The sequence below is a fragment of the Dendrobates tinctorius genome, unplaced genomic scaffold, assembly GCF_039654945.1.
Source record: "Dendrobates tinctorius isolate UK_male_01 unplaced genomic scaffold, ASM3965494v1 ptg000157l, whole genome shotgun sequence".
NCBI classification, from domain to species: Eukaryota; Metazoa; Chordata; class Amphibia; order Anura; family Dendrobatidae; genus Dendrobates; species Dendrobates tinctorius.
This window is the reverse complement of record NW_027361824.1, coordinates 4,250,770-4,267,056: the sequence shown is the minus strand read 5'-3', so window position 1 is coordinate 4,267,056 and position 16,287 is coordinate 4,250,770. Positions and strand designations below refer to the sequence as shown.

The 16,287-nt window shown below is 50.8% G+C and overlaps 1 protein-coding gene across 5 annotated transcripts in view; it reads right to left on the bottom strand.

Moving 5' to 3' along the window:
* The window catches only part of ARAP1 (ArfGAP with RhoGAP domain, ankyrin repeat and PH domain 1), a 252,136-nt gene that overhangs the window by 55,445 nt on the left and 180,404 nt on the right, over positions 1 to 16,287 (bottom strand). The gene's annotated exons all lie outside the window — the stretch shown is intronic.

Here is a 16,287-nt window from a genome sequence, read left to right as displayed (position 1 = left end):
GTCTTCTTCTCAGGGAGCAATTAAAGGGCCCTCTGGGGGGGGGACTACCTCGGGACCACCAGACAAGGGCCAGAGTGTATGTAAGGAGAGAATGGATGAGTCTGTGTGTCTTAAGCGCACTAAAAGCTCATCATTGTCTGAGGAAGAGGGTGAAGCTGTTGGGGGTGGGAAGAAAAAGGCTATCTAATCCAATCAATCATGATGGCGGCACCCACACCGTTGACGCTGGCAACCATTAATGTTGCCAGCATAAAGTCAGAAGCGGCAAGGTTCACGGCCTTTCATTTTCTCGGCCAACTTGATGCCGACATTTTGTTTTTGCAGGAGACCAGGTTGACTGACCTATCAACCATGCATAAAGCAAGGAGGGAGTGGAGGCATGGGCCCTCCTACTGGTCTCTTGCGGCCGAGCCGTATAGCGGGGTGGCGGTCCTTTTTAAGACCGCAGCGGTTGAATGCAGACGATTAATTGAATTAGAAATGGGGAGATGCTTGATCCTAGATGTCTCCATGGGGGGACAGGAGCTTCGGCTCATTAACATCTACGGTCCCCAATCTAAGTGGGACCGCAAATGTCTCTTCTTGAAGATCAAACCTTTCTTATTTTCAAGTCGGCAGGTGGTCTTTGGAGGGGATTTCAACAACGTCACGAGACCCTGTGATAGAGGAGGTTCTGGGGACCGGCTGACTTATGATTGCGTCGCGCTAAACAGGATAGTAAGTGAGGCACGCCTAGTGGATGTCCACATCCGGCACAACACAGGCAGCACGGGATTCACTTTTTTTAGAGGTAGTCAGTGCAGGTCTAGGATAGATAGGTTTTATTTGAAGGAGGAAGCCGTCTCCTCGCCGTTGTCGGTTGTGGAGGTGGAGTTCTCCGACCACTGTTTGATTATGTTTTCTCTGAACGCTACAGAGACTCCTAGGATGGGAAGAGGTTATTGGAAGCTGAATTCATCACTCCTTGAGGAAGAAGCTGTAAGACAGTCTTTTGAGGATTTTCTTCAGAGCCAGGTACCGCTGCTGGGCCTAAGTAACACTAAGTCAGAGTGGTGGGAGATGTTCAAACATCGGGTGGCGAAATTCTTCCGGCAACTCTCGAACCTCAGAAGCCTGAACAGGGATCGCCTGTATCAGAGCCTGAGGAGGAGACTCGAGCATCTTGTCTCGACTGGAGGTAGCCGCGAGGAGATCTCCGGTGTGAAGTCCTTGCTGAAGAGGTGTCAGTACGATAGGCACGCATCTTTGGTTTTTGAGAGGGACTACGGGAAGTACTACTCGCCCGACCCTTACAGAAGCTGCAAGATGTCAGTGAATAGTAAGATAGTGACGGGGCTGATGGACAGTACGGGATCCCTGAAGAGGTCCAGATCAGGGATCTTGGAGGTCGTCAGTTCATACTACTCACACCTTTTGGGAAGGAGGGAACTGGATCGTGACAGGATGTCGGCTTTCCTGGCTGAAGCTGTTCCGGAGCCAGGGGCTGACCTCTCGCTGGACGTTTTGGCAGAAGAGATCAAAGAAGAGGAAGTGAGACTGGCGATCGATGGGCTCAGGCCCAAAAAATCACCAGGTCCGGATGGCTTAACATCCGAGTTCTTTAGGACCTTTAGGGACTCCTTGGTCCCCCTCTTGACTCAGGTGTTTAATGAGTGTCTCTCCTCGGGCACCCTGCCGAGATCATTAAGGAGGTCAGCTTTGATCATTTTGTCAAAGGGTAAGGATCCGTCACGCATTGAGAATTGGCGTCCCATAGCACTTCTCAATGTGGACAGGAAGGTTTTGGCTAAGATACTTTTCAACAGGCTGGTGAAGTTTGCGCCGCGGCTGCTTTCAGAGGCTCAGAACTGTTGCGTTCCTGGCCGTAGCACTTTCAGTGCTGTTCTGGGTGTCCGAGAGGCCGTGGAGCAAGGCAGGGCGGGCCTTTGGAAGGGGTTCCTGCTGACCCTGGATCAGGCAAAGGCTTTTGACCGGGTTGACCACGAGTACCTCTGGTCCACTCTTTTGAGGTACGGTCTGCCTGGGGGGTTTGTGGACTGGCTTAAGACCTTATACGCTGGGGCTGAGACTTTCCCTCTGGTAAATGGGTGGATTGGACAACCTTTCGGGGTAGGATCTGGTGTCCGTCAGGGCTGCCCTCTTAGCCCATTGCTGTACGCGTTTGCGATCGATCCCTTCCTCAGAAGGATCGAGTGTGGACCGTTGGCGGGGGTGGGGATGGGCGGGGTGGCGCCAGAGGCTATCCTGAGGGTAGTGGCCTACGCGGACGATGTCACCGTTTTTGTTTCTTCGCGAGAGGAGGCGATGGTGGTGATGTCAGAAGTGGAGAGCTACTCGGAGGCTTCCGGGTCCAAGGTCAACCAGGACAAGTGTGAGAGTCTCTGGCTGGGAGGCGGGGATCCCGGGTTTGATCTTCCGGACACCCTCCCCGAACCCCAAGAACACGCCAAAGTCCTAGGCATCGAATTTGGCCAGGGTGATTACCCCACGAAAAACTGGGAAGGCAGAATCAAAGGTGTCGCTCAAAAAGTGGACCAATGGAAGGGTTGGTCTTTGACCCTGAGGGAAAGGGTTGGCCTGTGCAAAGCTTTCCTGCTCCCCTTACTAATCTACCTGGGCAGCGTCTGTGTCTTGCCAGAGCCTCTCTGGACTCGGGTCTACAGTCTGTTCTTTCAGATGTTATGGGGGAATAGACTGAACCTAGTCAAGAGGGAGGTCACTTACCGCACGAGGAGACTAGGGGGGTTGAATATGGTGAACCCCGTGGTGTTCCTAGTGAACACCTTTTTGAAGGTCAACGTGGCAAACCTCTGGAAAGAGAGGGCTCCTCCGTGGGTATTCTCCTGCAAGGGATGGTTTCAGCCTTTCTTCCAGGAATGGGAGACAGGGGGAAGATTGAAGGATCTTCGCACACCGCATGGGCATCTCCCGGCTTATGTTACCCCGGTTCTGAAGATGATGCGCCGGTGGGGTCTGGGAATGTGGGAAGTGAGGTCCCTCCCGAGGAAACTCCTCGACATGCGGGTCTTGCTTTCGCATTTTCAGAGTCCATTGGTCCTCAAGGACTGCCCAAGTCGGGATCTAGAGGTTGGGTTGAGTTTGTTAAATTCTAATAGGATCCCCAAGAAGTACTGGGACTTGACTTGGCGCTGCTTCCAAGGTAAGTTGTATGTGAGGGACAATCTGAAGTACAGGAGCTCCGAGGACAGGAATTGCCCCCGTGAGGCTTGTGCTAACATGCTGGAAAGCATGGAGCACTTCCTGCTTCATTGTCCCTTTAATACAGAGGTGTACAACAGGGTGGGAGCTTCCATTGGTTGGCCGCGGCTGGCTACTCTGTCCTATGCCGAGTGGGCCTATGGAGCGTTCGGAGACCTCGGGAGAAGGGACAGAGTCACTTTATTTATAGTCAGCGCAGTGGTCAGGTACTTCACGTGGAACGCACGAGTTTTAGTTTCGACGCAGAGTAAAATCCTCCGTGTAGACGAAGTTTATAGCAGCATCCTAGGTGCCCTGGTGAAGGTCCGTTCTCTGGAGTATGAAAGACTGGGTGCCCGGAGGGCGGCCCATCTCTGGAGGGGTTTCTCCTTCGGGGTGCCTTAGTCCGTTAGTACTCCTATATCCTGGTGGTGGGCTGATGCCTTTTCACTCTAGAGTTTTGTTTTGAATATCAGTCTCCTGGATAGAAGGTTTGCAAGCATCGAACTTGAGCCTTAAGTGGTGAGTACGTAGGTTATGTTCTGTAACGTTGGTTTATGTATATATTGTATATAGTGTATTGTATATATTGTGTATAATAGAGGGTCTTAGTTAGGTTGGGTGGGGGGATTGGGGGGATGGGGGGTTTTCAACAGCGGTGATAAGAGACTGATCTGGCCTGGTCCAGGCCCCGCCTGGGGAAAAACTTTGGGGCCTGATCCTAGCTCGGAGAAATCCTGAACTTTGTGGCCAGAGCTGGATCAGGGGTGGTGGGATAGTTAGAGTAGATGTGTGTTTTATATATAGTGTTAAAAAAAAAAAAAAAAAAATCCCAAAAAAAGGAAAAAATAAAAAAAAAAATAAATAAAAGGAAAAAAAAGGAAAAAATATATAAATATTGTTAATTTTCTATACTATGTTTGTAATTAGGTTTGTCGTAAGTGTGAATGTGGCGGTGTAAGGGGGAGGCTGTGAGGTAAGGCAGTGGGACCAGAGGGTATTAGGTGTGTCTTGTACAATATTCGGACTGGTGTCATATGTTTATATTGTATATAGTGTATATAGTATTGTATATAGGACGGTGTTAATGTAGTTCAGGGTTGTATATAATAGTGTGAATGGAGCTGGGTCGGGGGTTTTACATGATTTTATTTATTTATTATTTTAAGGGGGTGCTGGTGTAATTATTGTAATTTTGTTCCTTTTTTGTTTTTTTTTTTTTTTAGTTTTTAATTTCTTGTTTCTTTAATTTAATTTTCTTTTCCCGTTTTGTAGGTCGAGAATTTCCCTTATTGTTTCCATTTCTTGTTTATTTCTTTGTGTTTGTGTCTGATTTTGTCATATTGTTTCTGATTGGAGTTTTTGTTCTATGTTTGTTCTGTTGTGTTTTATTTGTAACGTCGTGAAGGATTTTATAATAAAAAAGACCTACAATCTATTACTCAACGGGGATCAGCCATTACTGGGGGAGGAGACTGTAGGACAGGAGACTACAATCTATTACTCCCTGTTATCGGCCATTACTGGGGGAGGAGACTGTAGGACAGGTGCCCACAATCAGTCACACCCTGCTGAGAGCAGCACCTGTCTTGTGAGCTCCAGGACTTCCAGGAGGAGGCCCAGAGTCTGCCTCTCTTCTCCCCAGGGAGAGGCAGGCTTCCTGGGAGCCAGGCATGGCTTCCCAGGCTTCTGTTTCCCGGTCAGTGCCGGCGGGGGACAGAGAGCAGCAGCAACCGGCCCAGGAGGGCGTGAGGAGATCTGGTCGGATGAGAAAGACGGTACCCACCTACTCCAACCCCGAGACGGCTCATCGTCCGCCCAGAGAGGGAGACAGGGGCACCCCAGGCCCCAGGAAGAAGAGCCCAGCAACATCATGGGGCGAGATGACCTCCAGCGAGTCCACGAGCTCCTTCTCCTCCCGAGTGGTCGCCATGTTGCGAGAGTACGAGGACGCCGGCAAAGCACTAACCGGGCTGAAGGAGCAGCTGCGGGAGGCACGGATCCTGAACACCCGTGCCTCTAACAAGGAAAGACCTGCGACCTCCCAGAGGTTTAAAGCCCTCAGAGATGAGGTGGTCCGGTTAGTGCTCCTCCGGGAGGGGATTGAGAAAAGCGCAGGTCCCTTCCTGGAGAGGTTTGAGAACCAGCGGCGGTTCTCTGAAATGAAGGGGTTAAATACCTCGGGAGAACTGCCAGCCGGCGTCCTAAGCGAGGAGGAGGACGACGAAGTCGTGGCTGGAGTCTCTCATGCTGGAACAAGCCGGGAGAAAGTCGCAGAGCCAGCAAGGAAGCGGCCTCCCGGCACGGCAGAGGACTCCGACAACCCATGCTGGAGTGTCAGCGGAGGAAGAGGAGGAGTGCGGGCTGTTGAGGGAGATCAGAGGAGACCAAAAAGAGGAGGAAGACAAAGAAGATGACACAGGAGGTGGTGAGTTACAAATATGTACCAATGTCTGATGTTACAACTACCACCTCCTGTGTAAACCCCACCAAACCTAAAAGCACGGGCTCTGCAGTGGGTCTGGGGCATAGGCAAGGTGGGGAGAGGAGGAGGACGTCCGGCAATGCTGCCGTCTGTGTGGGGAACAGTGCAGGGGGTGAGGCTGTGGAGGTACTCACGGCGCCGGACATAGGGGACCCCGTGGAGTTTCCCTCCCTGCCTGCTGCGGCTAAGCCGGTTATCACCAGGGCCGAGGAGAGCGGGGGGATGTCCACGCCGCTGCGAAAGGGGGACGGTGTGGGAAGACTCCATCCCTGCTCACTGCAGCTGAGCCGGCCAACGCTGGGGCTGTGGGGGGCAGGGCCGAGGAGCATGGTGCGGCGAAAGGGGGGCGCACTGTTGTGACAGGGGCGCAGTGCGCCTCAACAGAGGAGAGGAGGCGCGTAGCTGAGACAGAGCCACGGGAAAAAAAAAAAAAAAATACACAGCAAAAGCAGGGAACATCATCAGCAAGGAACACTATGCGCTCTGCCGTGACGGGGGGACAGCATGCCCCAAAATGTGATACCAGCACCCTGAAGTCTGTGGCTACAGGGCAGGCAGCCCAGGACAATAAGGGGCACAGTGCTCCAAAAGAACTGCACAATGTCAGCACTGAGCTAATGAAAACGGGTGTGGTGCTGCACCCCTCCCCCGACCCAGCAGGTGTGAGTGCAGAGACTGCAGACACAAGGGAGGAGGGAATGGATGTGACTGTGGAAGGTGCAGAGAACAGTGGTAATGGGGTGAATGATGGGAGTTGTGGTGCCGCAAATGATGGGAGTACTGCTGGAGTGAATGGTGGGAATAGTGGTGGAGTAAATGATGGGAGTTGTGGTGCCGCAAATGATGGGAGTATTGGTGGAATGAATGATGGGACAGGTGGTGGAGTGAATGATAGGAGATGTGGTGCCGCAAATGATGGGAGTATTGGTGGAATGAATGATGGGACAGGTGGTGGAGTGAATGATAGGAGATGTGGTGCCGCAAATGATGGGAGTATTGGTGGAATGAATGATGGGACAGGTGGTGGAGTGAATGATAGGAGATGTGGTGCCGCAAATGATGTGAGTACTGCTGGAGTGAATGGTGGGAATAGTGGTGGAGTGAATGATGGGAGTTGTGGTGCCGCAAATGATGGGAGTATTGGTGGAGTGAATGAGGAGAGCAGCACTGGTGTTGGTGGAGGGGAAGTAGGTAGTGGTCCCACTGCCCCCCCAGCGATGGCGAGGGCTTCAGCCCCTAGCTATTCTGGGGCTGTCACTGCTGGGGGTAGTAGTGCCCCCTTGTCTGGTGGCCCCGAGGACGGTGACTTGCAGCAGCGCTTCCTGGACGCCCTGAAGAAAGGGGAGAGTTCCATCAATGTAGAGGGGAGGGAGGTTGATCTGTCTTTCTGGATAGAGAGACACGGTCTTTCCGCCTTCCGAGATAGAGGGGCAGAGACTGTCTGGTCTCTGCCGACACCGGGGCAGAGGAGTAACCGTAGGAACGTGGCCCGTCTCCAGTGGGTAAGCAAGGATGCCTGTCCGGATTGGTCAAAGGTTGCTGAGCTCCTGCTGGGGATGGGCTTCGCGGCATACGACATCTTTGCCTTGATCCATCCCTATGGGACCTCCTACTTCGATGTCAGCTTCGTGAGACCGGAGGGCCTTGAGCTTTTTTGGTCTCGCCATGAGCTGGCTCGGGGTCGCCCCGAATGGCAAGGTTTCGTCCCTGTCGCAATATCCCGCCAGAACTCGGTCAGGAAGGTGACCGTTTTGACCAGTAACGAGTCACTTTCCTGCATGGACATCTCCACCTGGATTGGTCGATATGGCGACATCGTCGGCATTCCTGAGAAGACCCGCGACGACCATGGTATCTGGTCAGGGGCCTGGACCTTCATGGTGAAATTGAACGTTTCAGGAAACACTGTTACCCATATACCTTCCTCTACATTTTTGGGGAGGGACAGGATCCTGATTTTCTACCAGGGGCAGCCTAAGGTCTGTCACAGGTGCGACAGCCCCACACACTTCAGTGCGCAGTGTACCACCCAGAAATGCGCACTGTGTGGGGACCTCAGCCATCTCGCTGCTACCTGGGGCAGGATTAGGTGTAACTTGTGTGGTGACCTCGGTCATCCATTCAGTCGCTGTCCGCGTTCCTTTGCCAATGCAGTCCTGAAAGCGGCGAGTGCGGGACAGGCGAAAGCCGGGACTAATCTTGCCGGTGAAGGGACCAGTAGGGGCGGAGGAGGCAGGGAACCGGTGAGGAGCAAGCTGCCGCCATCCAACATCAGGCGGCAGGAGCAACGCCATGGGAACAGGTGGCAGGGAGTAATGACCCTAAACCCTGACCCGGGTACTTCACTTGCAACTGAGGATCCTAAAGACAGCGAATTGAGTGAGGAAGTCAGGAGACTTGAAAGGGAGGAGCAGGCGGACGCCATGTCCTCCCAGGAACCCTCATCCGGTGACAGTCAATGAGGGAGAGGGGGAATGGTCACAACAAAGGAAAAAGGGTAACCGGAAAACAACCAAGGGTAGGAGTGGGTCCGGGTCTCGAGCCTCCGCTCTGGAGTGCGACCCCTCTGATTCTCTAGCCCTGATCCAGGTGCCATTGGAAGGTCCAGCCGCCCCCCCTCTGGTGGATCTCTCCAACCGGTTCGGGGCCCTCCAGGACTCCCCTGCAGAGGGGGAGGACGGGAGCCCGGAGCCGGAGGTTGCGGACGAGGATGTTGGGGCTCAGGGGGTCGCTGAGTCTTCTTCTCAGGGAGCAATTAAAGGGCCCTCTGGGGGGGGGGACTACCTCGGGACCACCAGACAAGGGCCAGAGTGTATGTAAGGAGAGAATGGATGAGTCTGTGTGTCTTAAGCGCACTAAAAGCTCATCATTGTCTGAGGAAGAGGGTGAAGCTGTTGGGGGTGAGAAGAAAAAGGCTATCTAATCCAATCAATCATGATGGCGGCACCCACACCGTTGACGCTAGCAACCATTAATGTTGCCAGCATAAAGTCAGAAGCGGCAAGGTACACGGCCTTTCATTTTCTCGGCCAACTTGATGCCGACATTTTGTTTTTGCAGGAGACCAGGTTGACTAACCTATCAACCATGCATAAAGCAAGGAGGGAGTGGAGGCATGGGCCCTCCTACTGGTCTCTTGCGGCCGAGCCGTATAGCGGGGTGGCGGTCCTTTTTAAGACCGCAGCGGTTGAATGCAGACGATTAATTGAATTAGAAATGGGGAGATGCTTGATCCTAGATGTCTCCATGGGGGGACAGGAGCTTCGGCTCATTAACATCTACGGTCCCCAATCCAAGTGGGACCGCAAATGTCTCTTCATGAAGATCAAACCTTTCTTATTTTCAAGTCGGCAGGTGGTCTTTGGAGGGGATTTCAACAACGTCACGAGACCCAGTGATAGAGGAGGTTCTGGGGACCGGCTGACTTATGATTGCGTCGCGCTAAACAGGATAGTAAGTGAGGCACGCCTAGTGGATGTCCACATCCAGCACAACACAGGCAGCACGGGATTCACCTTTTTTAGAGGTAGTCAGTGCAGGTCTGATAGGATAGATAGGTTTTATTTGAAGGAGGAAGCAGTCTCCTCGCCGTTGTCGGTTGTGGAGGTGGAGTTCTCCGACCACTGTTTGATTATGTTTTCTCTGAACGTTACAGAGACTCCTAGGATGGGAAGAGGTTATTGGAAGCTGAATTCATCACTCCTTGAGGAAGAAGCTGTAAGACGATCTTTTGAGGATTTTCTTCAGAGCCAGGTACCACTGCTGGGCCTAAGTAACACTAAGTCAGAGTGGTGGGAGATGTTCAAACATCGGGTGGCGAAATTCTTCCGGCAACTCTCGAACCTCAGAAGCCTGAACAGGGATCGCCTGTATCAGAGCCTGAGGAGGAGACTCGAGCATCTTGTCTCGACTGGAGGTGGCCGCGAGGAGATCTCCGGTGTGAAGTCCTTGCTGAAGAGGTGTCAGTACGATAGGCACGCATCTTTGGTTTTTGAGAGGGACTACGGGAAGTACTACTCGCCCGACCCTTACAGAAGCTGCAAGATGTCAGTGAATAGTAAGAGAGTGACGGGGCTGATGGACAGTACGGGATCCTTGAAGAGGTCCAGATCAGGGATCTTAGAGGTGATCAGTTCATACTACTCACACCTCTTGGGAAGGAGGGAACTGGATCGTGACAGGATGTCGGCTTTCCTGGCTGAAGCTGTTCCGGAGCCAGGGGCTGACCTCTCGCTGGACGTTTTGGCAGAAGATATCAAAGAAGAGGAAGTGAGACTGGCGATCGATGGGCTCAGGCCCAAAAAATCACCAGGTCCGGACGGCTTAACATCCAAGTTCTTTAGGACCTTTAGGGACTCCTTGGTCCCCCTCTTGACTCAGGTGTTTAATGAGTGTCTCTCCTCGGGCACCCTGCCGAGATCATTAAGGAGGTCAGCTTTGATCATTTTGTCAAAGGGTAAGGATCCGTCACGCATTGAGAATTGGCGTCCCATAGCACTTCTCAATGTGGACAGGAAGGTTTTGGCTAAGGTACTTTTCAACAGGCTGGTGAAGTTTGCGCCGCAGCTCCTTTCAGAGGCTCAGAACTGTTGCGTTCCTGGCCGTAGCACTTTCAGTGCTGTTCTGGGTGTCCGAGAGGCCGTGGAGCAAGGCAGGGCGGGCCTTTGGAAGGGGTTCCTGCTGACTCTGGATCAGGCAAAGGCTTTTGACCGGGTTGACCACGAGTACCTCTGGTCCACTCTTTTGAGGTACGGTCTGCCTGGGGGGTTTGTGGACTGGCTTAAGACCTTATACGCTGGGGCTGAGACTTTCCCTCTGGTAAATGGGTGGATTGGACAACCTTTCGGGGTAGGATCTGGTGTCCGTCAGGGCTGCCCTCTTAGCCCTTTGCTTTACGCGTTTGCGATCGATCCCTTCCTCAGAAGGATCGAGTGTGGACCGTTGGCGGGGGTGAGGATGGGCGGGGTGGAGCCAGAGGCTATCCTGAGGGTAGTGGCCTACGCGGACGATGCCACCGTTTTTGTTTCTTCGCGAGAGGAGGCGATGGTGGTGATGTCAGAAGTGGAGAGCTACTCAGAGGCTTCCGGGTCCAAGGTCAACCAGGACAACTGTGAGAGTCTCTGGCTGGGAGGCGGGGATCCCGGGTTTGATCTTCCGGACACCCTCCCCGAACCCCAAGACCACGCCAAAGTCCTAGGCATCGAATTTGGCCAGGGTGATTACCCCACGAAAAACTGGGAAGGCAGAATCAAAGGTGTCGCTCAAAAAGTGGACCAATGGAAGGGTTGGTCTTTGACCCTGAGGGAAAGGGTTGGCCTGTGCAAAGCTTTCCTGCTCCCCTTACTAATCTACCTGGGCAGCGTCTGTGTCTTGCCAGAGCCTCTCTGGACTCGGGTCTACAGTCTGTTCTTTCAGATGTTATGGGGGAATAGACTGAACCTAGTCAAGCGGGAGGTCACTTACCGCACGAGGAGACTAGGGGGGTTGAATATGGTGAACCCCGTGGTGTTCCTAGTGAACACCTTTTTGAAGGTCAACGTGTCAAACCTCTGGAAAGAGAGGGCTCCTCCTTGGGTATTCTCCTGCAAGGGATGGTTTCAGCCTTTCTTCCAGGAATGGGAGATAGGGGGAAGATTGAAGGATCTTCGCACACCGCATGGGCATCTCCCGGCTTATGTTACCCCGGTTCTGAAGATGATGCGCCGGTGGGGTCTGGGAATGTGGGAGGTGAGGTCCCTCCCGAGGAAACTCCTCGACATGCGGGTCTTGCTTTCGCATTTTCAGAGTCCATTGGTCCTCAAGGACTGCCCAAGTCGGGATCTAGAGGTTGGGTTGAGTTTGTTAAATTCTAATAGGATCCCCAAGAAGTACTGGGACTTGACTTGGCGCTGCTTCCAAGGTAAGTTGTATGTGAGGGCCAATCTGAAGTACAGGAGCTCCGAGGACAGGAATTGCCCCCGTGAGCTTTGTGCCAACATGCTGGAAAGCATGGAGCACTTCCTGCTTCATTGTCCCTTTAATACAGAGGTGTACAACAGGGTGGGAGCTTCCATTGGTTGGCCGCGGCTGGCTACTCTGTCCTATGCCGAGTGGGCCTATGGAGCGTTCGGAGACCTCGGGAGAAGGGACAGAGTCACTTTATTTATAGTCAGCGCAGTGGTCAGGTACTTCACGTGGAACGCACGAGTTTTAGTTTCGACGCAGAGTAAAATCCTCCGTGTAGACAAAGTTTATAGCAGCATCCTAGGTGCCCTGGTGAAGGTCCGTTCTCTGGAGTATGAAAGACTGGGTGCCCGGAGGACGGCCCATCTCTGGAGGGGTTTCTCCTTCGGGGTGCCTTAGTCCGTTAGTACTCCTATATCCTGGTGGTGGGCTGATGCCTTTTCACTCTAGAGTTTTGTTTTGAATTTCGGTCTCCTCAATAGAAGGTTTGCAAGCATCGAACTTGAGCCTTAAGTGGTGAGTACGTAGGTTATGTTCTGTAACGTTGGTTTATGTATATATTGTATATAGCGTAATGTATGTATAGTATTTATTGTGTATAATAGAGGGACTTAGTTAGGTTGGGTGGGGGGATGGGGGGTTTTCAACAGCGGTGATAAGAGACTGATCTGGCCTGGTCCAGGCCCCGCCTGGGGAAAAACTTTGGGGCCTGATCCTAGCTCGGAGAAATCCTGAACTTTGTGGCCAGAGCTGGATCAGGGGTGGTGGGATAGTTAGAGTAGATGTGTGTTTTATATATAGTGTTAAAAAAATAAAAAAATAAAAAAATAAAATAAAAGGAAAAATATATAAATATTGTTAATTTTCTATACTATGTTTGTAATTAGGTTTGTCTTAAGTGTGAATGTGGCGGTGTAAGGGGGAGGCTGTGAGGTAAGGCAGTCGGACCAGAGGGTATTAGGTGTGTCTTGTACAATATTCGGACTGGTGTCATATGTTTATATTGTATATAGTGTATATAGTATTGTATATAGGACGGTGTAAATGTAGTTCATGGGGTGTATATAATAGTGTGAATGGAGCTGGGTCGGGGGTTTTACATGATTTTATTTATTTATTATTTTAAGGGGGTGCTGGTGTAATTATTGTAATTTTGTTCCTTTTTTGTTTTTGTTTTTTTTAGTTTTTAATTTCTTGTGTCTTTAATTTAATTTTCTTTTCCCGTTTTGTAGGTCGAGAATTTCCCTTATTGTTTCCATTTCTTGTTTATTTCTTTGTGTTTGTGTCTGATTTTGTCATATTGTTTCTGATTGGAGTTTTTGTTCTATGTTTGTTCTGTTGTGTTTTATTTGTAACGTCGTGAAGGATTTTATAATAATAAAAAAGACCTACAATCTATTACTCCCTGTTATCAGCCATTACTGGGGGAGGAGACTGTAGGACAGGAGACTACAATCTATTACTCCCCGTTATCAGCCATTACTGGGGAGGAGACTGTAGGACAGGAGACTACAATCTATTACTCCCCGTTATCAGCTATTACTGGGGGAGGAGACTGTAGGACAGGAGACTACAATCTGTTAAAAGAAGATCAGGATCTCCAGCTTCCGGGACCTTTCCATAAAACCACAAGCTTTTATTGTATAACAGGGGCAGCAGTATAACATTGCAGTGAATAGAGATAACATGTTTCAGTCTTTAGTTATTGCAATAGAAAACATTGTGGATTCTGCAGTATGTCTGTGGGTGGTCAGGAGCCGCCTGTTACTTTGTATCATTGCCCAAAATACAGCATTAACCCATCAGGGGCAGGAAGATTCCAATCTGAGCTGTTACAATAGATTCCAGCTGTGACTCCACTTTATCTGCTTTGATTCTGAGATATAGCAAGTCTTTTGCTCTAGCCACTTCCAAAGCTGCAGTCACAATTCGGATGGTTTTCTGCAACCAGAAAGCAGTGCCCTAGAGGTCACATGTTGGAGTGCAGAAAAGGACAACTTTAGAGTGCAGCTCTGGAGGTAACTGGAGTACTAGTTATAAAAGGTGAATTTCTTTGCTGATCTCCTGGTGATTTGCAGGCCGCAATATACTGTAGTTGCAATCCAACATGCAAGATATATCGTTCCCTGCAGACAGACAGCAGATGGATCCTCGGGTCTCACAGCTGGGAGGATGCTCTCATACATGAAATAATAAACCCTCAATTTTTTCAGCCCACATTGTGATTCAGCGGAAACAATAGAGGCCACAGAGCTGATATCCAGGACTTGGGAGAAGGGCGACAACCCTGCAGCCTGATTCCATCATCCATCTAGAGGGTCCTGGCATGAGGATGCAGATGGTACAATGGCCGTGGCACCGGCTGCCCTGTATATTGACACATTTCCCATGGCAGCTGACACTGCGGATCCTGCAGTGAAAGAGCCAATGCAGTCAGCAGTCCAGGAGGCGACTTCTGCAGGGACAGTAATGCCGACTGCTTCATATAACCGCAGTGTGACCGCTGCAATGTTCTGCATAGGGTGGAATGGGAATCATGATAAATCCATGCGGGACCCGAGATATCACAGGAGAACGCAGATCAGGAGGATGCAAAGAAAAGTTCAGCGTATAAACATCCAGTATATAGTGTACACATGGGTCTAGCATGGAGGGTGTATGTAAAATACTGCGTGTGTATGTATAGCACAGAGCGTGCGTGTACGTAGCGCAGAGCGTGCGTGTACCTAGCGCAGAGCGTGCGTGTACCTAGCGCAGAGCGTGCGTGTACCTAGCGCAGAGCGTGCGTGTACCTAGCGCAGAGCGTGCGTGTACCTAGCGCAGAGCGTGCGTGTACCTAGCGCAGAGCGTGCGTGTACCTAGCGCAGAGTGCGTGTACGTAGCGCAGAGTGCGTGTACCTAGCGCAGAGAGTGCGTGTACCTAGCTCAGAGAGTGCGTGTACCTAGCTCAGAGAGTGCGTGTACCTAGCGCAGAGAGTGCGTGTACCTAGCGCAGAGAGTGCGTGTACGTAGCGCAGAGTGCGTGTACCTAGCGCAGAGAGTGCGTGTACCTAGCGCAGAGAGTGCGTGTACCTAGCGCAGAGAGTGCGTGTACCTAGCGCAGAGAGTGCGTGTACCTAGCGCAGAGAGTGCGTGTACCTAGCGCAGAGCGTGCGTGTACCTAGCGCAGAGCGTGCGTGTACCTAGCGCAGAGCGTGCGTGTACCTAGCGCAGAGAGTGCGTGTACCTAGCGCAGAGAGTGCGTGTACCTAGCGCAGAGAGTGCGTGTACGTAGCGCAGAGAGTGCGTGTACGTAGCGCAGAGTGCGTGTACGTAGCGCAGAGAGTGCGTGTACGTAGCGCAGAGAGTGCGTGTACGTAGCGCAGAGAGTGCGTGTACGTAGCGCAGAGAGTGCGTGTACGTAGCGCAGAGAGTGCGTGTACGTAGCGCAGAGAGTGCGTGTACGTAGCACAGAGAGTGCGTGTACGTAGCACAGAGAGTGCGTGTACGTAGCACAGAGAGTGCGTGTACGTAGCACAGAGTGCGTGTACGTAGCACAGAGAGTGTGTATGAGAATGTAGGACGGTATTACTATATGGTACTGGTATGGATGGTATTACTATATGGTACTGGTATGGGTGGTATTACTATATGGTACTGGTATGGGTGGTATTACTATATGTGTACTGGTATGGGTGGTATTACTATATGGTACTGGTATGGATGGTATTACGATATGGTACTGGTATGGATGGTATTACTATATGGTACTGGTATGATTGGCATTACTATATGGTACTGGTATGGTTGGCACTACGATATGGTACTGGTATGGTTGGCACTACGATATGGTACTGGTATGGATGGTATTACGATATGGTACTGGTATGGATGGTATTACGATATGGTACTGGTATGGGTGGTATTACTATATGTGTACTGGTATGGGTGGTATTACTATATGGTACTGGTATGGATGGTATTACGATATGGTACTGGTATGGGTGGTATTACTATATGTGTACTGGTATGGGTGGTATTACTATATGGTACTGGTATGGATGGTATTACGATATGGTACTGGTATGGATGGTATTACTATATGGTACTGGTATGATTGGCATTACTATATGGTACTGGTATGGTTGGCACTACGATATGGTACTGGTATGGTTGGCACTACGATATGGTACTGGTATGGATGGTATTACGATATGGTACTGGTATGGGTGGTATTACGATATGGTACTGGTATGGGTGGCATTACGATATGGTACTGGTATGGATGGTATTACTATATGTGTACTGGTATGGATGGTATTACTATATGGTACTGGTATGGGTGGTATTACTATATGGTACTGGTATGGTTGGAATTACTATATGGTACTGGTATGGTTGCATTACTATATGGTACTGGTATGGGTGGCACTACGATATGGTACTGGTATGGGTGGCATTACGATATGGTACTGGTATGGATGGTATTACTATATGGTACTGGTATGGGTGGCACTACGATATGGTACTGGTATGGATGGTATTACTATATGTGTACTGGTATGGATGGTATTACTATATGGTACTGGTATGGGTGGCATTACGATATGGTACTGGTATCGATGGTATTACTATATGTGTACTGGTATGGATGGTATTACTATATGTGTACTGGTATGGAT